We start from the raw sequence: 25546 nt of genomic DNA, 5'->3' as shown, positions 1-25546 counted from the left end.
TATTGCAAGATTCCCTCAATTCATTTATTTTTTCATTCATCTTCATAAAAATATATGGCAATGAAATAGCAGTAGTTCTTCATGTGCTACCTACCTGCCAAGAACTCTAACAAGCTAGTGAAGATTAACTAATATTTGGAGAAGGCTACTTTAAGTGAAATATTTGATGCAGTATGAAATCTACCCGATATCCCCATGGAAATGCAAAGCTTGGTGACTCTTCATTTGCAATTCAAGTGCATGCATGAGAGTCAGAGGCAATGGTCTGCCAGAGCGAAGCCAATAGTGACAAGTCAGCATTTCCTGAAAAGCAAACCATCTAGGGAGTGAGGCTGGTTTTTCAGAGTATCTGCATGTCTTGTGTTATCCTCAGTTTATAAATGCTCCAAATCAGATGGCAATGGTATTAAAAATAGCACCAAATTTGAATCAACTATTGGGTAACAGTTGTCCACTAAGCATGTTCCTTCAGGATAAGAGCCAACAAGCACCCACCAGTAACAAAAATTTCTGAGATTTGGGTAAAATAATTAAAGGTCAGGAATGGCAAACCTAGTTCTATTTCATTTTGCATTTAGAAGTTGATGCAGAGCTGTGAAATCTTACTACAATAACTCTGAGATGTCATTGGATGGGCAAGGCTGTGGGATAGGGTGATGACCATTCCTGAAGAGGTAAAGATAAGGGTGTAGGCAGGATCACTAATATCATTCTATTCATGAGCTCAGCAAAGAATATGCTGGAAATGGCAATTATGTCATAGGTTAGTTGTATTCAAAACAGGCTTCTTCATGGGAAGCCTTGAAGTCTCTCATGGTTGTATTCGCTTCCAATTGCTGTTGTAACAAATTAGCCAACTTAGCAGCTTAAATAGCCCCAATTTATTTTTTTACAGTTCTGTAAGTCAGAGGTCCAACCTAGGTCCCACAGAGGTAAACCAAGGTGCAGTAACAGTGACTACCAAAATCTCAGTCTATCCCAAATGAGATTAGCTATCACACAATCCATGTAAAATATATATGACAGTATTGATACTGCACAATGTCATGTGGTATAGGCGAACACAACATATTGGGCACTGTGTCCTGCAAGCTTGCCTTTCTTTTTCTTTTTTCTTTTTTTAAATTTTTATCTTTAAGTGGATTTTTAAAAATAATAATTTTATTTAGTTTTGTATGTGGTGCTGAGGATCAAACCCAGTGCCTCACACATGCTAGGGAAATACTCTACCACTGAGCCACAATCTCAGCCCAAGCTTGCCTTTCTTATTACCTAAAATGTTCAGACACAGTGTATATTTTTCCATAAGCAACCATGTGGTTGGTAGTCATTTGAATATTTTGAATCTATGCAAGTATGTCAGGAGATACAATGAAAGGAAACAGAGAAAGGACAAAGAAAAACGTACCAAGGAGCAGAGGATAAAACCAATTTACACTTTCAGATAAGATTTCCTAAGTCTTTTAGGTTTGTTTCGAGGGTTTTGCCTTTCCTCATGTGCAACCAGATGAAAGAGGTAGTAAAATGAAAATATTTATGAATTAGGTAAAATGTTAAGCTTTTTCCATCAGGAGATCATTCCTGGTCTTTAGAAATGCAAAATGGCAGAGTGGATCAGGAAAGCCTAACTCTGGTCTTGGCCCTGTTAGACACTGGGTAAAACATATGAGCTCTTGGGTATGTTTTTCCCACCACAGAATAGTGTTTTATATCCTTTAACCTGTAAGGATCCTGCAAACTCTAAAATTTGTGTTAAATTTCAGGTCTCAGTGCCGTGACTCTCAGTTTTAGCACATTGACCAACCCCAGGACACTGGAGCTGGTAAGCACTGCAAAGGGACAGTTGAGAAGAGGCTAAACGTGACCGGTTTGACAATCGGGTACAGTTTTGACTCAATGTGGACACTTCCCCTAAGGAGCCTCCCAAAGACCACCACAAAAGCCACTTGGCGCAAAACCTGAGGCACATCTTTTGCTTTCCTCCCACCGCTTGGGAAACCTATTCAGAGGGAGGGATCTCTTCAGAATGTCTTAATGAGAAGGTCCCAGTCATGTGGCCTTTCAGCTCAGGGACTCTGTGTCCCCATTTCAGGATACAAATTTGCCACTTTGGCCCTCTGCCTCTGGCTTCCTTTCTTGCTCTAGGATGTCTGAAGTTGGATAAAACCGTGTGAGAAATCTGGCCCTGGAACCATGAGCCTCTGCAGGCAGGAGGAAATGGATCGAGAGAATCCCCACACCTGAGGGGACAGCTTTTCTTACAGTTTGTTTCTTTGCTTCTCCAGGGTATTAAGCCCTGTCACTCCTTTCTGACAGGCTTCCTCCCTTCTTCATGCTCCTCAGTTCTCTCCTTGGTGGAGGGAGCACAGGCATGGTGCCCTGCTCCCCGAGTCAGTTGATGTTCTCAGGAGACGCCTACACAATCCTCAGGGTCTATATCTGAACCCAAAAGTCCTGGGAAGGATGGCAGCTGCCTGGGTCTGAACATTTGTGATCCCTCTATGCCCAAATCCATATGCTGAAGTCCGGTCTCCCAAAGTGATGATAGGAAATGGGCCTTTTGGAAGTGATTAAATCATAAGGGGGAGCCCTCCTGGGTGGAATTAGTGCCCAAGAGGTCCCAGAGAGCTCTCCTTCCATCATGAGAGGAGACAGAAAGGAAGTATCCTCTATAAATCAGAAAGTGGCCCCAACCAGAAACCAAATCTTCTAGTGCCCTTGCCCTTGAACTTCCCAGGGTGCAGAACTGTGAGAAATAAATGCCTATTGTTTAAATCAACCCATTTGTGGTGTTCTGTTATAACAGCCCAAATGTACTACCACAAAGAAGTCAGGTTTTGAGAGTAAGAGGAAGCATCTCAGCAAACAAGGAGGCAAATCCTTTCCACGCAGTTCTGCCTTTCTTTTGCTCATCTCCCCCACATTCTCTCCAACCCTCACGTCAAGTTGCCTACTGAGGATTCTCTATGTTCATTCTTAAACTCTTTGCCTGCCAAGCAATGAGGCCTTGGTTCATCAGGGTGCAGTCATAGGGGAATTCAGGCATTCTTTGCCTTCTCAAGGTCATGTGCTCCCAGTGAGCTAAGCTCTCATTTATGACTATTGTACTTTGGTTGTAAATATGGTAGTTTAAATTCAAGGGGGTGTGCCATGACTTGCCATTTTCTGAATGGCCCCCAACAGTTCCAATTCACGTTCTTATCATTAACACCTGACCTGCCTGGCCAGCCCAGCTTCCAGCAGTAAGGTTCCCCCATACTTTCTCTGATATTCTGGATCTCTTTTGACAAGTCAGGTACCTACATTTCAAGTCAGTAGGGAGGCTCTTTGAGTTTGAAACTGGAGACCTCCTGAGCAGAGCTCTATCCTGTTGGGTCCCCAGTCTAACTTCAGTAACTGAATGCAAGGAACATCCTTTACTTGAAATTGCCTTCGTAGGAATTTAACAGCCGAGGACTAAATAACTTATTTCTAGATCACCCTTTCTACTCTACCCACCGTTCCTCAAACTTACAAATGAGTTCCAAAATCAAGATTGAACTTCTTTACCCCACTACCATTTCTAACATTCAGATGGGTCTCCAATTGCCCCCAGCATAACTATTGAGGCTAAGTCTTTGAACATGACTTTAAATGCCATTAGTAATTTTTTTTTCTCTTGGCTAGTATTTTGAAAACACCTAAGATTACCATAATTCAATATGAAAAGACAACCATTTTCCCACATTCCCAGAGGCCACTCCTCTAAATCGGCTTTAAAAACATTTATTCTCTTAATTCTTTTTTGAAATAAACAAATAGCAACGGACTCTGGACTCCATTTTCCTAGGAACAGAAACAAAAGCCAAAAAAAGTGGCATGTGTTGAGCGGTGCTATGAATGAGATGGGAAAAAAATTCCACTTACCCCTGGCTGGGAATCTGAATGAGGACATGTGTTTTCCAGCTGACCACATGAAACAGGCTATACACATTTTTATGTTTCCCAGAGCTTTGCGCCTGGTCTAATGAAGCAATCGATTTCTTCCTGTCTGACAAATGCTACAAGGAGACCAGCAGCTCAGAGAACACAAGGGCAATTTTTTAAAAAAAATTTCTGCTTTTAATTTTATGCTTTCAGGAAGAAATACATGCATTTCTTTCTTCTATTAATCACAGTGTTGCTGTTCTAATTCTCTTCTTTCCCTTTTGTATTTGGCTTCCTTGGTGCATCACCTGGGTAGGGCATAGACATTTCTTTTCTCTAATGCATCTAACAGGGTTGGAACCTTTTCAGGACACGCTGACCATTGGCCTCGATTCCATCATGGTGGCCCTGCTGGCATCAATCTGTGGGTATTTAGAAAGTATGAGGTAGAGTCAATCCACACACACTGTCTTAGTCTGTTCTCTATAAGAGAATACCACAGAAGAACTGGTTTATAAAGAAAAGTTCATTTAGCTCAGAGTCCTGGAGTCTGGGAAGGTCAAGGGCAGGCACCTGCATCTGACATGCTGAGTCATAACATGGCTGAAGGGGAAAGGGTGTGATAGAGGCAACAAGAGAGGGTGGGGACCAGAGAAGGCTGATTTCAAAACAATCCACTTTCTCTTTAACAATCCACTCATGACAATGACATTCATGACCCAGTCACTGTGAGTCCCAACTCCCAACACTGTTGCATTGGGGTTTAGGTTTCTAACACATGAATTTAGGAGTCACAGCCAAACCATAGTATTTATGATCAAAGTAAACTATTTCCCTGAGACTGTAGAATTTTTCAACTTCTATTAAACTCAAGGAGTTTTTATTTACTACTCACAAAGTTCTTCATACTTCTTCCAAGAAAGACAATTACTCAGTTATCAGATTGAATTAATTGTGATTTAAAATCAAAGAACTAGGATATTCTGAATTTGGAGTAGAAGTTGGAATTTGGATGGATTGTTGATGTTGGATCCTTACTGTACGCTAGAGTTTACAGGCACCATCTCATTTAATCCTCCCAACAACTTTATAAGAGAAGGCCTATTATTTCCCCCATTTTGAAGAAACTGAGGGTCAAAAACAACGTAACTTTTTAAGATGGTGCAGTCTTGTGGGTCTGACTCAAGGCCACATGCATAACCACTAGCATTTCTGCCACCTTGTACACGTCCACATCTTACAAATGAGGGAACTGAGGCCCAGAGAGCCAAGGTGTTCAATATCACCACCATCCATATTGGAAGAGTAAGCTGACCAACCCATAGTTCCTGATTTCTGTTGCCATCCTTGCTCTACCACGCCATATTGAAGGATGTGATAATTGATGAAAAGCTAGAGTAAAACCAGTGCTTTACCTACCTCATGTGGAATGTGACATAGTAGACCATTTATTTTTAAGGACAATACTGGCTGGTGAGGGCAGTGCAATGTGGCAATAAGACAGAGGGAGGGAAGGAATAGGCCACATCCCCTGGTGGAACCTCAGCTTGGTGGAAAAGCCTCATGGTGATTCCCCCTTCTGCAATTTTGCTTTATTTCATCCTGATCTTAACTACATATAATGAAATTCTCTCTCTACCAGATCCACCAGAGGCAAAACCACTCTGTGAGTGATTTTTGCGCATGAACAACATAATCTACATTTGCATATATCAATTTATAAAATTTTAAATATAGTCATTTCCAAGCAGACTCCATCCCATTGACTAACAGCTTTAGTTTTAGCTATGAAAGTGACTAGGTCCATTCTGTTCTCCTGTCCTGCCAGGCTTTACTCTCAGGGAGATAATTCAAAATACCTAGGTCTATGTATTGAGATTCTGGAAATCCTTAGGTAGGTGAATTTTTAAAAACTTACAGGAAACTCTCATGCTTCATTTAAGAACTAGTGAGTTAAAAGTTTGAAGTTTCAGACTCCTTCAAGTACCAATTCCATCCTACTTTTATTGTTGTTATAGACTGAATTGTGTCCCCTCAGAACTCATGAGCCTAAGCATTAGCCTCTGTATTAGAGATAGGACCTTCAGAGAGGTGATGGAGTTAAATGGGGCCATACAGTGACCCTGACCCAATTTAACAGGCTTCATTTAAAGAAGATGAAGACAGTGACAGATACAAAGGAAGTTCATGTGAAGACACAGTGGGAAGAGATGGCCTTCTGCAACCTACGAGAAAAAACCAACTTGCCAGAAAAATCCAACTTGCTGACCTCAGACTTCAACCTCCAAGACAGTGAGAAAATGAATTTCTGTGCACTAAGCCACCTAGTCTATGGTACTTCATTACAACAGCCCCGGCAAAGTAATATAACTTTGGTAAAATATATGTCATATAAAATTTACCATTTTAAACAGTTTAAGTGAAGAGTTCAGTGGCATTAAGTACATTCACATTGTTGTGTGGCCACCACCACAATCTCTAGAACTTTTCCATCTTCCCCAGGACCCATTAAGCATCATCTCCCTCTTCTAATCTCCTCTTTTTTATAATTGCATCTGTCTGTGTTCTGAGCCAGTGTAACTTCTTCTCAGTCAATTCCAACTCAGACTGGCTGAACTCCTACAGGGACACGTAATTAGCTAATATTAAAGAAGCTATTTGAGAGAATATTCACGAAGATTTGGAAGTGACCTTTCCAAAGGGGTTGGGACTTGACCTAGACTATTCTAGACCATACAGCTAGCTACCAAATCAGCTCCCCTACTTGCAGACAAGACAAATTAGCAATTGTGATGCATCGATCTACCCAGAAGCCTCCATGGTCCTTTGATAAGTGAGCAGCTGCCTCTGCTTTAGCCATGAGGAAGCTGAAGCAGTTCAGCAAATTAAGAAAGGATTGGAGAGAGGGGGAAACTAATCAATCCTAATCCAACTTCCCAGGAGGGTCTCTTTATTTACCCCCAAAGCTAACTGGAGTGAAACACACACACACACACACACAAAAAGTGGGAAACTTCCAGGACAAAAAAAGAAAAATAAATTACAATAAACGGAGAAATTAACAGTTTAATTAACTGACTGCAGGTCATAGATGAGCTTAACAACTGGAAAGATACCAGTTTGATGAGGACATATCTCAAAAGGTTCAAAGGGATCTGTAGAAAAGTGTTCACCAGTTAATGGGTCTCGTAGGGGAAAGAATTTGAAATCAGAGTTCTTCAAGCAAAAATTGATATCAGTGATTGCCCTCCCTGTGCCAGCCGCTCTCAGAGTGTCTTTTTACAGATTGGTGGATCCTCCCATCTCCCTTTTCTTAGGTTGTTGAACCCGAGACACTGTTTAAGCCAGAGCCACAAAAAGAAACAGTGGTTTCTTGGGGTTTGACAAAACATCAAAGTGCATTCCTCCAGGGCAGATTTAGGTGCTACGGTCCAAATAATATTGCCATTGGACACTCAAGAGCTACCTTGTCAAAGGGTACCCATGTCTCTCGCGAGTTCTGGGGGTGAGCCGGAAGCTCAAACTCACATATTCAAAGGGCTTATCAAAGAGCAGAGTGAACAGACCGTGGCACTTGCTAAACGTCACTCACGGGAGTCTCCCTCCAGTGTCTTTCTCAGCTAGATTTCTCCCAACCTTAGATTTTATAGTTATATTAGGAAATAACTAATTGAGAATTTCAGGGTTCGAATGGTTTCAGATCAGAATGGCTTCTGCCAAATTTTGCAACTGTCAAAACAGCAGAGTTCAAATGGTCAGGGTTGGAGAAGTTAATAATCAAGATTGTAAAAGGCTAAATGTGCAAGAAATTACATAGAGAACCGAATTACAGACTTATTTTATCCCTTTACTTTGCCATCCCTATGTTCATGGTACAGATGTTAAAAACAACAACAAAAAAAAAAAAACAAAAAAAAACTTGGGGGACGAAAAGAAATGAAACAAGATGAGAAAAGTCTAAGAAAGGGAATTTGGTGGATTGACTCCATATATTGGTATCCAGAACTCTGAAGTATTTATTTTCTCCTGTTTTCTGGCTCATTTACTCACCACCTCATGATTACAAGAATTCCTTTGATGGTGTGTAATGTTGACCTTCACTTATTTGTTTATAGCACACGTTGTTCCAACAACTTGGTTTATTTTGTAAATTTGCCTGGTCACTGAATCTGAGCTCTGCTTTTAAAACACTCAAGTGTACTTTGGAGTCAGATAAAATAGTGACCAATCATTAACCTTCATCTCTGTGATAATAATAATAACCAAAACGATCTATCTTTCATTGTGGAACCTGGCACTGGGCCAAAGGATGAACATACATCATCTCAATTAATCCTTGAACAACTCTGTATAAGATTCATATTAGTGCCAATTCACTGATGAGGAAATTAGTAACTGGGTGGTTAAGAAACTCACCCTTGATTAAACAAATAACTGGTAAGTAACCCACACAGTGTAACTATGCTATTTTTTACATCTCAGTTATCTCAACGGCAAAACATGGGCAAAAATACTCAACACATAGGGTTGTTGTAAAATTTAAATATTATGTATATAACAAGTACCACAGAGGTTAGGACATGGTAGGGACTCAAGAAGTAATAAGTTGGAATTATTGTCCACCTTCCTAATGTGCCCAACATTGTCACAATGTGTATCACTATCAAATGAGCCTTTTTACATGATTCATGTGGGCATGTAACACTTTTAGATACTGATGCAAATAATACTTTTAGATGCTGATGGTGGTAAACACCAACAAATAAAAACCATGATGAAATATTATAAGCTAAACAGATTAGCATCCAGAGTAATAAAAATAAGCATAGCAACTAAAATTTATGTGGTACTAAATATACTTGTGAAGAATAGAAGCTGTATGCTGTGTGGTGGTCAACTATCACAAATCTTCATTTGTGCCTTCCCTTCTTGGAAAACTCCTATTCATCCTACAAGGTCCCCCTAAAATGCTTTTTCCTCTGGGAATTCCTTCCCTTATGTACAGAAGAGGAGGACACTTCTCTCCTCTGTAACACTACAGAATTGCACTAGAGAATAGTTAAGAGCAGGAACTTCATCCTAGAGCACTTTGGACATTAATGCCAAATATGAAGGCTGATACATAGAAGATTCACAATAACTGATTATTTAATGAAGGGACACTTTCAGTACAATATTGAATTCTTAATAACCTGAACATTTGAGGCAGTATAAAATAGGGTTTATATGCAAATATTCATTAGCTTTTCCATGTCAGAACAGTGACGTCATTTCACAATGTGGCTACAGATGAGGGTGAGATCTAGATGATCAAGCAAAGCCTATTACAGACCTACCCCCAGTGTGAATTCATTCAGCAGAGCTCCCCCAGCAACCCTTGCCTGGTTTCAGTAGTCATATTCTGGGGTCTGGGTCTGTACATAGTCCTCTCCAGGGCTCAGAATCTCACAGGGACTCCAGGCAGTAGCCTCCAGCAGCTGCCAATTTTAGAGACATGAGAAATGATACAGGTGGAAAATACTAGCTGAGCAGCCAGACAGACTCAATTAGACACCACTGGAGGCTTCATGGTGGGTTCTCCTTTGAACTTGAATGGAGTTTTGTAAGATTTAACCCAGTGAGACAACCTATGTTTCCCATTTCTGCCTTGGTGGAGTTCAAAGAGGACAGAGAGATACTGGACTATCTGCTGGTGCCACCAAATGCTAAGCACCTGCTGTAGAACCGAGTACTGAGTATGCATAAAAGGTATGAATTCCCTTGTTCTTCCCCTTCCTCCAACACCAACTTTCCCTCCAAGGTAAACTAACACATCTCCTGGTTCAAGATCATGGATCAGTGTCAGCAGATTGGTAATTAACAGGTCAGATTTTAAATTTTCCTCAAGGTCCAGTGAACTTGTCAAACAGTGGTAATGATGTTTTGGTGTAAACAGGTAGGGGTGGGAAATACTCATTTTATGTTCATCTAATAAACATACACACACACACACACACACACACACACACACACAATGGAAAGACTGGGAAAGAATCTGCGTTATTCCAGAAATAGCAGAGCTGGTTAAACAGCACGTGGACCATTAGAATGCTCCTCAGACATTATGGTGCTGATTTAGGATCAGAAATTGCCTTTACATAGTTTGACTTTCAAAGCATTGATATTCTCATTCAAGCTCCAGTTCTTCCTGGATTCAGCAAATGGATTTTCATTTGACTAGCTGAGAATAGGAATTACAAATGCTCAGTAGGTATTTCTTCCCTCAACCTCTCAACATAGACAAATTGAGTCAAAAAGAGAAAGGAAGGATATTATAGCATTTTATTCTATTCTCACTCAACTATCCCTTATTTGTCTCTTAAATCAAAGCATGGGCAGGCTAAGACCCTCTTGGGTTTCTCAGCAATAATGCCAAACCTTGGGGCTGAATAAGCCTCTGCAGCTTGGCCTCTTGCCTTTACAAGTTTTTGCTCAAATTGCATAATTCATATTCATGCTGTTCTCTCTTAAGTATTGGCCTGAGAAACAACGTACCATGAAAACCCAAATGTTTCTGATGGGGAAAGAGCTACACATGAAGAGAAACAAAACAATCCCCATCCCTGGGTGAATCCAAGTAGCTCATACCCTCCAGAAGTCAAGCAGCTGTTCCCCAGCAAGAGGCGTGGAGCACACCTGCCTCAGATGCCCGAAGTCACTTTTCTTGTAGCAAATGGGTCCTTTGGAGGCCACAATCTTTTTCCACCATGGGGACTATGGAAAAACCTTCAATTTGCTCTGTGTAAAGTAAATCTAAACAACTCACTCTCCAAAAACCCATTTGGATGGGAGGCAGGAATGAGACCAAGTGAAGTGGTGGAGGGAGACCAGGTCCACACTGGGAAACATCCTGGCCAGGAGGGACTATCAAAGACAGGAATTTGGTTGCCTGCACTTGTGGCCACCAAAATATATGAAATGGTGGTAATGATATGGCATCCTGGTAAACTGTAGGAGTAGCACATTTGTAGTCTCACAAAGAGTAGATTTCAAGTTGTTCTTGGAGTTCTGCACTGTTAGGGTTGATCTTTAATAAAGTCACAAAGCAGGCAAAGTTCATCTGCTAAATTCACCCACCAGTGTTCCAATCATTCTTCTTGCTGCCATCTTTTTCTTTGACAGGCCTCCCTGTGACGCATTCATGCTCTTAGATGGTCACGGGTCTAGTAGACCTGCTAAGGTGCAGACTGATCATGGTGAGGTCCCTCTTTTCTGTGTGTGTGTGTGTGTGTGAGAGAGAGAGAGAGAGAGAGAGAGAGAGAGAACAGACTCTGATCCAATAGCTGACATTACAAGTTCACTATGAGTTCTGCACCAGTTTGCAAGGCCTTTAAGGGAACCAGCTCTGTTTCCTTCCTGTTTATATCCCCTGATCTTAGCACTGATTTGACATTTGGCAGTTACTGAATGCATTTTTAAAAACAAACTGATTAAGAATTTAGTTGGTAACACCTTGAGCATAGTTCTTCTGAGACATGCAAATATTTCAAAAGACAATGACAAAGGATCACAAAACCTTTGGGATCCAAGGAGTGAAATGTCAATCAGCAGGAACAGTAGCCCCTCCCCAACACCTTCTCAGATCTAGTCAGACTGGAAGCCACCATTAACTTCACAAATAAGACAATTCCTTGGTAAAATTATGGGTCTTTTCACTGGCAGGGAAATCAGATCCCTCTCCACCTCTGCCCCATGGCCCTTTTTTGCTACTTCCCACTCACCCTACTGAAGCAGTACACTCAACCTTCTTTAGACTTGCCTCTCTGCCAATTCTTGAGGTCATTTTTGCAGAGACCCAGAAAATAGGAAGAATAATAACTTCCAGGTTTGAGAGAAATAGGATGTTAATACAATAATTATCTAATGTCAGAAATGACAAAACTACTCTTATCTAAGAAGATTGAAGTGTCTTACAAACTAACCACATGGATTCATGAGGAGAAGAGGGGTATTCATCTTCCATTTTCAAATCAATTTTTAGTGGAAATTGATTCTCTAAATGAAATGACTTTTCTAAAGTTAAGAGATGGGAATGAAAAGATACTGAAGGTGGGCATGGTGGTACACATCTGTAATCCCAGAAACTCAGAAGACTGAGAGAGGAAGATTGCAAATTGAAGTCAAGCTTGGCCAACTTAGCAAGATCTTGTCTTAAAAGTTGAAATAAAAAAGATCTGGGATGGAACTCAGTGACAAAGGTTTAATCCCCAGTACCATGAGAAAGAAAAGGAAGGAAGGGAGGGAGGGAAAGAAAAGGGAAAGGAAGGAAAGATTCTGGCTCTGAGGAGACAGACTTAATGCCAACCCATTCCCCCTCATCGACTTGCTCATCTTCATCATTTTCCCCCCGAAATATGCAGATGACCTGGACACTTAAACAGACAGTTAAGATCAGGTGGACTTATAAGGAAGCCCATGGTCCAACTTCCCCACAGGGAAGCCATTATGATGCTCCATCACTTTCAGGGATTACAACATCTTAAAGTGAGCCTCCAGCCCTCCTGGAATATATTGAAGTGGTTTGCATGGAGCTGGAGAAAAGGAAAAGAAGACACAGATTTGTTCAAATTAGACTGTAACTTAGAACATAAAAATATGTTCGATTTTGCATTGGGAATTGCAATTTTCCACAGTCTAAGCAAGCCACCACCTTGTGTACATAATACTCCAACAGACTCAGGGAAGCAACATGTGTGTGCAAGGTAAATGGCCTTGTGTGACTTCATATTGCAGGGTTTTGAGCAAATTACTCAATTTGTTTTTATTAATTATAGACTTAATTTTCAAATATTTATTACGGTAAGAAAACTAAATATGAGATCTACTCTTTCAACAACCCTTTTAAGTGTACAATATTTTGAAGTATTAAAGATATAGCTATTAGCAGGTATAGGCACAATGCTTGTAGAGCAGTTCTCTAGAACTTTCTCATGCATAATTGAAACTTTATACCCACCAGGCATTTCCCTGATTTCCCCTCTCCCAGATCTTGGAAACCACCATTCTACTCTGTTTCTATGAGTCTATTTTAGGTTCCTCATGCAAGTGAAATCATATAGCATTTGTCCTGTGTCTACCTTATTTCAGTTAACACACTGTCCTCCAGATTCATCCATGTTGTTGCATTTAACAGGATGTCTTTTTTAAGGTGAATAATATTCCTTTATGTACATGTACAGTATTTATTTGTTCATTTTTCAATGGACATTTAGGGTTGCTCCTATATCTTGACCATTGTGAACACTCCTGCAACAACCAAGACCTTGAGTTCAATTCTTTTGGGTATATCCCTATTAGTGGGATTGCTGAGGTATATGTTAATTTTACTTTTTAATTTTTTGAGGACCTACCATATTAGTTTCCTTAGTGGATGCATCATTTAATATTCCACCAGTAGTGCTTTTAAAAAATAGCCATCCTAATAAGTATAAAGTAATACCTCATTGTGGTTTTGATTTTTATTTCCCTGATGCAAATGCTGAGCATTTTACATACACCTGTTGGTTATTATTCCACATCTTCTTTGAGAAATATCTGTTTAACTCCCTTGTTCTTTCTTAAATTCGGTTATTATCATTACTATTCAAATGTTGGGAGTTCCTTGTATATTTTGGAAATACTCTCTCATCAGATATATGGTTTGCAAATATTTTCCCAATTTTGTAGGTTGCCTTTGACAACAAACTAGGTATAGAAGGAATTTGCCCTCACACAATAAAGCTCATATATGAAAAGCCCATAACTAACATCAGACTTTAGGTGGAAAACTGAAAATTTTTATTCTAAGAACAGGACCAAGTCAAAGATGCCCTTTTTCATCACTTTTATTAAGAATTGTAAATCTTAGAGCAATTGGGTAAGAAAAAGACATATAAGACACACAAATTAGAAAGGTATCTGTTTTCAGATGATTATGATCATATATGTAGAACATCTTAAAACTTCCACCAAAAAACTCTCAAAAGTAATCAATAAATACAGTAGAAATACGAAATCAACATAAAAAATCAGTTGTGTTTATACACATTAACAATGAAATATTTGAAAAGAAAACAATTCCATTTGTAAATACATCATAAAGAATAAAATACTTAGGAATAAACTTAACGAATGTGAAAGACTATACACTGAAAATAATTTATTGATGAAAATGTAAAAGAAGACACAAATAAATAAAAGACATCCTGTGTTTATGACTTAGAAACAATATTGTTAAAATGTGAAAGTAATCCATAGACAATGCAATCTCTATTAAAATCCGAGTGACATTTTTTAAAAATAGAAATAGAAAAAAAAATCCAAAAACAATATGGAACTAAAAAAGCCTCTGAATAGTCCACACAATCTTCAGAAGAGAGAGTAAAACTGGAGGCATCATACTTTCTGATTTTAAATTATATTATAAACCCACAGTAACCAAAACAGCATGGTACTGCCATAAAAGCAGATAGAGCAATGGAACTGAAGAGAGAGGCCAGAAATGAAACAACGCTAAACAATCAACTGATCTTTGACAAAGGTGCCAAGAATACACAATAAGGAAGAATCTTTTTCATAAAGGTGCTGGAAAAACTAAATATCAACATGCAAAAGAATAAAATTGCAACTTTATGTTATACCATAAACACATATCAAAAAAAAAATCATATAAAAAATCAGCTCAGAATGGAATAAAGAATTACATGTAAGATCTGGAACTGTAAAACTCCTAGAAGAAAACATAGGACCTTGGGCTTAACAATGATTTCTTGGATATGACATCAAAAGCACAAGCAGTTGTGTGTGACGCACGCCTTTAATCCCAGAGGCTCAGGAGACTGAGGCAGGAGGATCATGAGTTCAAAGCCAGCTTTCGCAAAAGCAAAATGCTAAGCAACTCAGTGAGATCCTGTCTCTAAATAAAATACAAAATAAGACTGGGGATGGGGCTCATGGTTGAGTGTGCCTGAGTTCAATCCTGGTATATTAAAAAAAAAAAAAGCACAAGCAACAAAAGCAAAATTAGACAAGTGAATATGCATCAAACCAAACAGTTTCTGCACAGCAGAGGGTACTCAGTTTCTTTGAAACCCAGTTTCCTAATCTATAAAACAGGAATATTGTACCTACCTCACAGGACCCAAAGTTACAAAATATGTAAAACATGAAAAAACCTTCTAACAATGTTAGGCACATAGGAGCGCTAAAGAAAATGTTTATTATTACTAGTGAAAAAAAATTTTTATTCCATTTTAACCAATTGACCCCTTAGGAATGTAGGATTATTCACACAAAGTTGGGAATAGGAAAAAACAAAACAACAAAACCAAAAAACCAAGAAAACCCAAACTGATCTTTTCCACTCAACATTGCTTCCTAAAGTAACACCATGGAGAAAGGGAAGACTCAAGTTAAATCAATGATTTTTTGTAAAACTCTTTTAACTCAAATCAATATAGGAAGAATGAAGAACATTGACTTTTTCCTATAGAGGTTCAGAATAATGGAAGTAGTAAAAATACTATAAATTCATACATTTGATATACCATCTAAATATTTTAATTATTTCTTAACTTTTTTACAAGTGAAAAACTGAAAATAAGAGGGTAATAAATTAGAATTGAAGTGTTTATTTAATTAAAATCCGTTTATTCATTTAAAACCTGACAACATTTTTTTTAAATTTTTAATGGGAGGAGTAAACAGGAGGGAGACTTAAAATAATAGATATTCTGACTCAGGGTCTGGATCTTTCTGCCATATTGCACAATGTAAAAAAGGGTGGTCCTAGCCAGGCATAGTAGCACACATCTATAATCCCAGTGATTTGGGTGACTGAGGCAGGGGGATCACAAATTCAAGGCCAGCCTGACCAATTTAGCAAGGCTCTGTCTCAAAATAAAAAATTAAAAAAGGGCTGGGGATGTAACTCAGTGGTAGAGTACACCCAGGATCAATTCTCAGTACCATAAACAACCACAACAGGCAAACAAATAAACAAAAATGGCCATCCATCATGTTTTTCTGATTTCATGTCAGGAATAATAGATTAATGAAATTATCTCCTTAACTGCGTAAAGAATAAATCCCACCTGATAATCTCTATAGAGGCAAAATAATAATGATTCAACAAAACATAACATCTATTTGTAATATTTTTTTTTAAACAACACACATTTATTGTCTCATGGTCCTATGGGTTAGCAATCTGACACGGGACACAAGCAAGGTAGAAGCTGGGCCAGGCTCTTGCCTGGAGCAGAATCTGATTTTACCCTTTTTCAACTTCTACTGAGTCCCCAGCCCAAGCTTGAGGTCCCTTCATCTTCAGAGTGAACAACTGCACCAGTTTGAACTCCTTTCCTCTGCCTCTCCTCTCTTGCCCTCCTTCCTCCGCCACTTTCCCCTTTTCACCTTCTACACGGGTAATGCAGGATCATGGGAGAAAGCATCTTAACTAATTAGGAGAGCACTTCCTTTACCTGATAAACGAATGCAATGTCAACACATAAGAACCTTTAAGAGATAGCACATTTAATAGTGAAATGTTAAATGCATTTCATTTAAGGGCAGCAATAGCTGGGAATTCCTGCCATCGCTGTACTTACTGGAAGTCCTAGTGATCACAGTCAAATTTTATATATATGTATTCATTCATGCATATATGAATTAGAATTTTTTAAAGTCATCATTTACCATTGATATGAAACTCAAAAACCTCAGTGGATGAACTATTAATAGGTAAGCTTTAAAAGATTAATTTAAATAATTTATTAAATTTAATCATTTTAAATGCTATTTAAGGCTACAATTATAGTAGTTATAGATATGCACATATTTCTTAGGAATAAATCTAAGTACCTCTACTTTGTGAAGCAATGAGAAAACTTTAACAAAAGACTTCAGAGGACTAGATAAATGGATATCTAAATAATTCATAGATAAGAATCAAGGAGAAAAAATGTTAATTTTTCCCAAACTGATCCATGCGTCCAATTCAATACCATTGAAAATCTCAAAAGGGATTTCTTTTTGGAACCAGATAAGCTATTCTGTGGTTTTATATGAAAACACAAAGGGCCAGAGACAACTAAGAAGCTCCTAAAACACAGCTTGGAAGGAGGACTTGTCTTGCAGATACACAACTTTTTACAAAACTACAGCAGTGAAGACAGAGAGATATTGGCATGGGAATAGGCAACAGGCCACTGGAACCAAATGGCGTGTTCAGAAATATGCCCACTCACATGGATGTCCATTACAGAAGGGCACTGAAGATCAGTGGAGAAGGAAAGGACAGACCATCCAGTCCAATGCAGGGACCTTATGCCACATGGAAAAACATTCTTGTAATGTGTCTTCTATGACAATATTTATAACTGACAAGTACCATGAGTGTGTACTGATTAAAAAAATAATAATAATAAGCCAAGCATGGTGGTGCACGCCTGTAATCCCAGCAACTCAGGAAACAGAGGCAGGAGAATCACAAGTTCAAGGTCAGCCTCAGCAACTTGCAAGCCCCTATCTCAAAGTAAAAAATAAAAAGGGCTGGGGATGTAGCTCAGTGGTTAAGTGCTTCTAGGTTCAGTTCCTGATGGTGGTGGTGGTGCTAGTAATATTAGTAGTGATAATAAGAAGAAGAAGAAAAAGAAGAAGAAGAGGAGGAGGAGGAAGAAGAAGAAAAATATAACTGATAGAAAAATGTGCAAAAGATAAGAACAGGGATTTTACATAAAAAGAAAATGTAAAAGTCCTATGAACAAAAATGCCCTACTTCACTAATAATTAGACAAATAACAAAAATCATTTCACAGCTAGTATTAGATCACCATTTTACATTCTCCTGACAGTCCTGTTTTGATAAAGATACAGAAAAGAAAACAACTGTCAAGCTTGTCTACTGCTAAGTTTCACCATTTAGAGGTTAAATTAGCACAACATCTTTGGCATGCCTTGAATTGTGTTTATCCTAAGATGCAGCAGTTCTACTCCCTGGTACACACCCTGCAGCAACTCTAAAACCTGTGTACCGGGAAACACCCAGTACTATCCTACCAGCAAAAATATGGAAACATCCCAGATGTCCATCAACAGAAGAATGAAAAAAGCAATTGTGACATATCCACAATTGAACATAGTATCAATATCAAGGAATCACAAAGTAAATGTTACATTAAAAGAAGAAAAAGAGGAACACATGCGGGATACCTCCAGTTACATAAAATTCAAAAATAGGAAACACTACATGAATTGTTTGAGGATAGCTACGTAGTACAACTCTCAAGAAAAGCAATAGAACAATTAACACAAAATACAGGCCAGTTGATTCCTCCAGAGGCTGGGGGAAGAGGGTGCATTCAGGCAGGAGGACCTATAAGTGCTGTAAATAGCGACTCCAAGTAGACAGGTAGGCATGTTGATGCTTTTTGATTGTGCTTTAAACTGGACATACATCTGAAGTGTTATTTTGTGGGTAAGATTTATTTCTGCTCTAATAAAAGAAACAGGCGTATTTTACTTTAAGCCATCAGTGATGCTAGAAGTCAGGGCCGCCCAGGCCAGAGGTCCACCTGGCCTAGAGTGGACTAATAAAATCAAGGCAAGTAAACAAGCATATTAGGTATCCGCAACATCCACATGGCTGGAGGCAGATAAACTAATATGGTCACGCCCGTGGCTGTGCAGTAAATGCAATATCTCTGCAAAGTATTGCAATCCATAGTTCACTGACCCTTAATACAGGCATGATTACCACACTCCCTTCAAGCGTAGCGTAACTGGCCCCCAATTCAGGCAAACTCAAAGGGACGAACTAGTGATATGGACGCCTTTAGTATTCCTAACAACACCAACAAAAAGCCTAATAAAGATGTAAAGGGTTTTTCTCTACAACAGTGAGCACAGGCTGCATTGCGTTAACCTGCTGACACTACTAGTAATGGCACAGAAAGGTCACCCAAGCCTAAATCCGCTGGGCAAGATTCTCTACCACGATCTTCTGAAAACCACATGCTTTATTAAATACCAGCTCTCATCTAATTTCCAAGAAGGCCATGCAAAGGTTAGGGTGGGCTCAGGTGTGCCAAGGGTGGCTATTACTGTGACTCATTTGCATAGCATCTGCCCTCTGCAGCATTCAGCCTGTTTCCCATCCATCCACAATCTAGACTGGCAGCACAGGGAGTGGGTCAGCTGGGATTCCTTGTTTTTTTGTAAATGGGGAAATTGCAGTTAGATGCAAAGCATTTTTAGTAGTAAGACTAATTCTCTTCTTCCTTAAAGTACTGATTCTCAAGCCTTGGCACAAACTTCCATGGAATGGAAGGAACCAGGGGACCCAACATCAACATGATGTGGGGCACTGTGACCTTCCAGGTTACCCCAGTGGGTGAGCCCCTTCAGAGGCCATTAGGCATTAGCAACGTGCCATTCCTCTTCCACATCTGTGTGATGCCCTGGTTTGCCAAGAGGATTTACTAGAATCCTGAAATACTCAACTTCCACCGAAGATCCATTCTTATTTGATAAAAATAAAGAAAGTAAAGTGATTAACAAATGGCAAACCTAGAGAAAACCGTAGGATGATTTTTCTCTTTGCTTTCTTTCCATGAGAAGAGGCCCATGTGATCATTCCTGCCCCATGTATTTTTCGAACTTGCCATCTCAGCGTCCGCTGCCTCAGTCCCTCAGTGATCTCCAATTTCCAATTCCATGCCAAGGAATCGGCTGCACTCAGCTCCTATCTGAAGGGCCACAGGCAGGTCCTTCAGAGTCGTACCTCAAAGGCACTGTCTAAACTCTCAGCTGGTCCTTGTCCAGCAGGGTGGGGTGAGAGGAGCAGGGGAAGGGTGTGGCACATAAAATCTAACCGCAGCAAGTGCTCTGGGTGGCCAGGGCTTTCTTAGGACTCTGGGAGAGAGGGGTGAACAGGGACAGGGAATTTTTGTTTTGTTTTGTTCACATTTTAAAGAACAAAACATACTACTTAATGTGAAAAAACCCTTTATACAAACAACATAGACAAGTTTTCAAAATGTCTATGTTATCTCAAAAGTGATTTCAAAATATGGGATGCAGCAGCTTAAACTGATCAGAGTAAACAAGTGTACCGATCTTTTGGGATGTGTATTGGCAGATTGCAGTTCTCTTTGTCTAAGCACATTTTTTAAGGAAAAAAAAAAGATTCTTGCTATTTCTTCCTCTTAAATTCACATCAAGAGGCATCTTCTTGGCTATAGAGGAAAATGCACAGAAGAATCAAGACGGCTCCCCTACCAGGAGCCGTCTCTGTCATGACTCCCCTCCTACTCCACCCAAAGAAAACAGCTGGGGGACTGGATGATCCACACCAGTCATAAGCACTCTGTTGGGTGAGAATATTTCCCCAAAAGTCTTTTGGCCAAGGCAGTAAAATTCTGGCTTAACCCGACAAGGTTATTTGCAGGCAGGAACATGCAGATGAAAACTTGGGGCCAGAATTCAACAAGGGAAATACTGGGCTTTCTGCTCCAAGGCATGGAACCTTGAGTCTTTAGAACTGCAGTAGGAACTCAATTCCTCTCATCCCCTTGCTATCATCTTGGGAAGACATCCCTGTCTTGGCCTCTGTCCATTCAGAGCTGTGTCCATCCAGAGATCATGTTTCTGATCCCCATGCTTATGCTACAGTTTAAATGTGTCCCCCTCAAATTCATGTGCTGGAAACTTAATCCCCAAATTCCTGTGTTGATGGTCTTTGAGGGTAGGGTTACTGGGAGGTAATTAGGGATAGAGGAGGTCATGAGGGTGGGGCCCCATGGTGGCATTAGTGGATTCATAAGAGGAGGAAGAGAGACCTGAGCTGGCACACTAGCTCCACATGATGCCCTCTGCCATGTTATGACACAGCAAGAAAGCCTTCACCAAATGTAGTCCATCAATCGCGGACCTCCCAACTTTCAGACTGTAAAAAATAAATTTCTTTTCTTTAAAAATTACTCATTCTATGGTATTGTGTCATAGCAACACAAAATGAACTAAGCTACCTTGTTACCTGCCTCCAAACTGCCCTTGAATATCAGCTAGATCCATCTCCTTCTAATGCAAGGATCCCAGACATGCCCGTGAAGGGGATTAGTATGTACGGTTCCTTATTAAGAATGCTAGTGCAGAAACCAAAAGAAAAGAGCTTAGTGCCAAAAGGGCATTCATTTATGAATTCCTGTCTACTTTCTCATTACATTCTGAAGTCATGACAACCACATGCCCTCCCACCTTCCTCCAGCCTGCTGTTGGGCATTTCTGCATCATAGGATCTTCCTTTCTTACAGCTGCGTCTTCATTGTGCCAGAGAGGAATAGCAAAGGATCATAAAGTTAATACAACTCATTTTTTCCAATCATCTTCCTATTCTAAGTGGGCAATGGAAAATACATAGTCCTCACGACCCCTTCCCTCCTTTTATACAAGGGCAGGCATAACTTATCAATCACAGAGCTCTCTGAGCCTGGATACAGCTTCCCTACTTCTGGTCACAGCTTCACTACTTCTAGTCACAATGGGATAGTCATCCAGGGACAGCTGAGCAGAAATAACACACAAGGTAAAACCTATTTGTCATCTCCCACCAACTTCAGTTTGATCAGATTCAGAGAACAACATCTCTGCATCTGATCAGAGAACACCAGGTCTCTTCGGATTTCTTTTTCTAAACTCTTGTTCTTAGAAAGGTCAGGAAGACATAAAAGAATATGCTTATCACTCAGGCTGCTGGTTTTGAAAATCATTCTTGGAGCAAAAGTAATAGATATAGAACATCTAAGGCACATGAGTGCCAAGTCTACAGCAGGAAAAACACTTCCATTTATGCTCTGATCACGTTACTTCCATCACATCACGTCCCTGTGTTGAGTGGGGCAGGAGAAACAGCTAACGGAGGCTAACCCAGTAGTGAGGTCGGACCATGACAACAGGAAACAGAAAGGCAGAGGTGGAACAGGGTAAGGAAGTATGGTTGGCTTTATTACTACAAACATTATCAGAGTTACTTTGGGAGGTGATGAAGGTTGTCTTCAAGGTCTCTCCCCTCCCCCCATTCACTGGGACCATCCCAGGTATCCTGTATTCCCCCCACTGGACTCCATCCATTTCTAAGCATCTTTATGTGTTTAAAAAGCACCTGTTCTATGTGGAACATTTTTTGTGGGATAATACAAAAACAACATAAGGCAGAGTCAGGCATGGTGGCACACGCCTGTGATCCCAGCTACTAGGAAGGCTGAGGAAAGAGGATGCAAGTTCCAGGCCATCTTGGACAATGTAGTAAGCCTCTGTCTCAAAATAAAAATAAAGAAGGCTGGAAGTGTACCTCAGTGGTAGAGTGCCTCTGGGTTTAATTCCTACTACCACAGAGAAGAAGAGAAGAGAAAAGAAAGGGAGGGAGGGAGGAAAGGGAAAAAGAAAGAAAAGAAAGAAATCACAGAAGTTGGGGCCTTGTAATCTAGTGACAGAGTAGAAATATATAAGTCTGCCTACAATTGAGTGTCCAGATGAATGGCAGCAGATGACTTCCTGGAAGTCCAGGGAGGGGACACTGTGGAGTCTGTAGTACTTTTGCGGGGTTTTTCAGAGTTGAAAAGCTGAGATCCTAGCCTCAGTTCTGCCACAAACTGATGTTCCCTCTCTGGGTTTTCTCATCTGTAAGATAAGGAAGATGAACTAGATCAGGAGATGGAATGACCTGGGGCCCAAATGCAGCCCAGTTGCCTGAAATTGTCAATAAAGCGATGTTAATTGGAGATGAGGCACATTCAAACCACAGCTCTGTTTGTGCACTTAGCGAAGATAGCCTTCACATTACCAAGACCCAGATGAATAGAGGTGACAGTAACTTTATGCCCCACAAAGCCTAAATTATGTACTCTCCAGCTGTTTAGACAAAAGGTTTTCCAACCTCTCCTCTGCATTAAGTCTTAACTCCCAGGTTCGAATGCCTTTATGAATCAGACAAGTAACACACATTGGTGCAGAAGGACAGGTATAAGAAAAATTCTCTTGGCTCCTCTTGGTCTAGTTTCTTTCTTCTCGGTTTTTATAGAAATCTTGGTAGAGAGGGCTATTTCTCCACAGGAAGTAAAACACGATGAAAGAGATGCAAACTGGCCCTGGTATCTCTGTGAGGAGAGGTCTGTGGCCGACCTGGACATCCATACCTGCCTCAGGCAGCCCCACTCAGCCCCAAGGTAATATGAGCACACTGTGACCTATTCTTCTGTTTTCAAGAGAAGCAAGAAAGTTAGGTTTTCTGTGACATCTATTAAAAAACAAAACAAAACATTTTCAACCTGGGAACCAACGAAGCTGCCTGCGAGGCATCTGTGCCTTACCTGGGGACCACCCCTTTGTGATCTTTGAATTGGCCCTTTGTTGATTGGCTGGATTTGTGTTAGCACTATAGGGAAAAGCAATTCAGAAGACAGAGGTGGAAGGTAGGAAGTGGCAGAATTAAGGTGTATGGATGGAGGAACCGTCCTATCAAAGGTCAGGGAGGAGATGTGAGGAGCCGTGTGGATGACAAGGGCATTCAAATGAGTCTGGGGGACAAAGTGGAGCCGTTGTGGGATGAACTTCACCTGCCAGACTAAAGCAAGGAGTCTGAGTTACTCAGAGGAGAAAGCAGTGTTTTGAGATCGATTGTATGGAGTTATCTAAAATATTAGAGGAAACGGACGTTGACTGTAGATAACCAAACTCCCAGCTGTGCAGGCTGAGGCTCTTCTTTGGTCACAGGACAGTCAATGCTCGAGCTGGGACAGTCCTGGGAAAATGGATATTTGACCAGCCTTTAGACACAGGAGAGCTGCCAGGAGGCTGTTCCTTAAGTCCAGATACAAGACTACCAGATTCCTAAACCAAGGAACCTTTCTTTCATTCTGCTCTGGTGGACAACTTCTGGCCTAAATGTTCATGGAAAGGAGTAACATGCTTTGCTTTGTTCCAGGTGTGTTTTAACTATGACCTTCTGGTTGTAAAACCTTATTCCCAAGGACCATGTTGATTCGGTGGCATGAGTGTAGACATACGGCCTGCCAATGGAGGAGCTGCTGGGTAGGAAGGTGTGGTGAAGAAGGGAGGCGTGCTGCTTCTGATGATGATAAGGTTCTCATGGAAGGAGCATCTGCTAGAACCTAGTACTTCACTCAATATTTGTAATAGTGAAAGTGCTGTTTTTATCCTATTTTGCAAGGTGAATAACTTGCTCAGTGTCAGAATTCAAATTGAGTCATTCCAATCTCTCCTCCTGCAGGACACCTTACCTCCCCCAACTCCACTTTCATCACTTCCTCTGCCCTCTTGAGTGCTCTGGCCCAACACACCAATGCCCACCTCCTGGGAAGTAAATGAGCTGCCTCAGACAAGATGCATCAACTGCCACAAAGGAGCCGGTAGCCTGAAGGAAATTCAGGGGAGAGCAACATGAATAATTAAGGGCTGAGAAGGATTGATCTGTCGGGAAAGATTAGAAGAATTCAATATGTGTAGTTTGGCTAAGCTGAGACCAGTGAGGAGGAGGCTGGGGTGGGGAGGAGGAAGACAACAAAGTCGTGCAGAGTAGGCTGGGTTTCTGCTGCTGCAGCACAAGAAGCAAAGCTGAGAGGAAGACCTGAGAAAGAGGAAGCACAAAGGGAAAGCTTTTCCTCAGCACCCAGAGAGGAACGTAGCCTACACACCCAAAGCCAACAGCTCCTCCTTCCCTCTTTCCAAGTGGAATGCATTTCCTTAGCAAAATATTAAATTCAGGATACTCACTGCCTCTCTCCAGCCTCCAGGTCTTGTTGGGTCTCTCACATCTGGAGTTACACTGCTTTATTCTATAGTCAACTCTCATTACCCAAAAGAGAGCTGTCTTGGAAGTGTACTGAGCTAATTAACATGAGCGCCAACTTTCCTAGGCCCTCCACCTCATCCTGTATTCATTTACCTAAGGTTACACAAATGGTTAGCTTATCTGCAAGTTTTTTTTTTTTTTTTTTTAATTCCAGACCCACTCTATATTTATTTGTGTTTTAAGGTAATTTTAGAAATCAAGTACTGAGCTAAAAGCTGACCTATAATAATGAGGAAGGCAAGCCCATTTCCCGCCCTCATGGGATGTACAAACAAATGATGGAGATAGGTCCTCATGTGATATGTACATTGGTCATCCAGGTAAACAGTGTGAAATATTATGAAGAAAAAGATCACAGTGTTTATGATGCTCTAAAACAAGAGGACAGATCCAACTAAATCAATAGAAGGCTGAATTCATTGGTCTGTACCCACGTTAAGGTAAGGTGGAACATAATGGCAGAAGGACACAGCAGAGGAAAACACTCTCCTTATGATATCAAGGAAGCAGAAAGAGAGGGAAGAAGGGGCCAGAGAGAAGATACACTCTTCTAGGTCATGTCCCCAATGACCCACCTCCTCCAGCCCTGCCCCACCTGCCTAGAGTCACTTTCCAGTCAGTCCATTCAGACGAGGATGGATTGCTTAGGTTACAGTGCTCACAATCCAATCGCTTTACTTCTGAACATTCCTGCATTAACACAGGAGTTTTCAGGATATACCTCATATCCAAACTATTAACAATTACCAGAAG

This window comes from Sciurus carolinensis, chromosome 12, assembly GCF_902686445.1.
Source record: "Sciurus carolinensis chromosome 12, mSciCar1.2, whole genome shotgun sequence".
NCBI lineage: Eukaryota > Metazoa > Chordata > Mammalia > Rodentia > Sciuridae > Sciurus > Sciurus carolinensis.
This window is presented reverse-complemented; position numbering follows the sequence as displayed.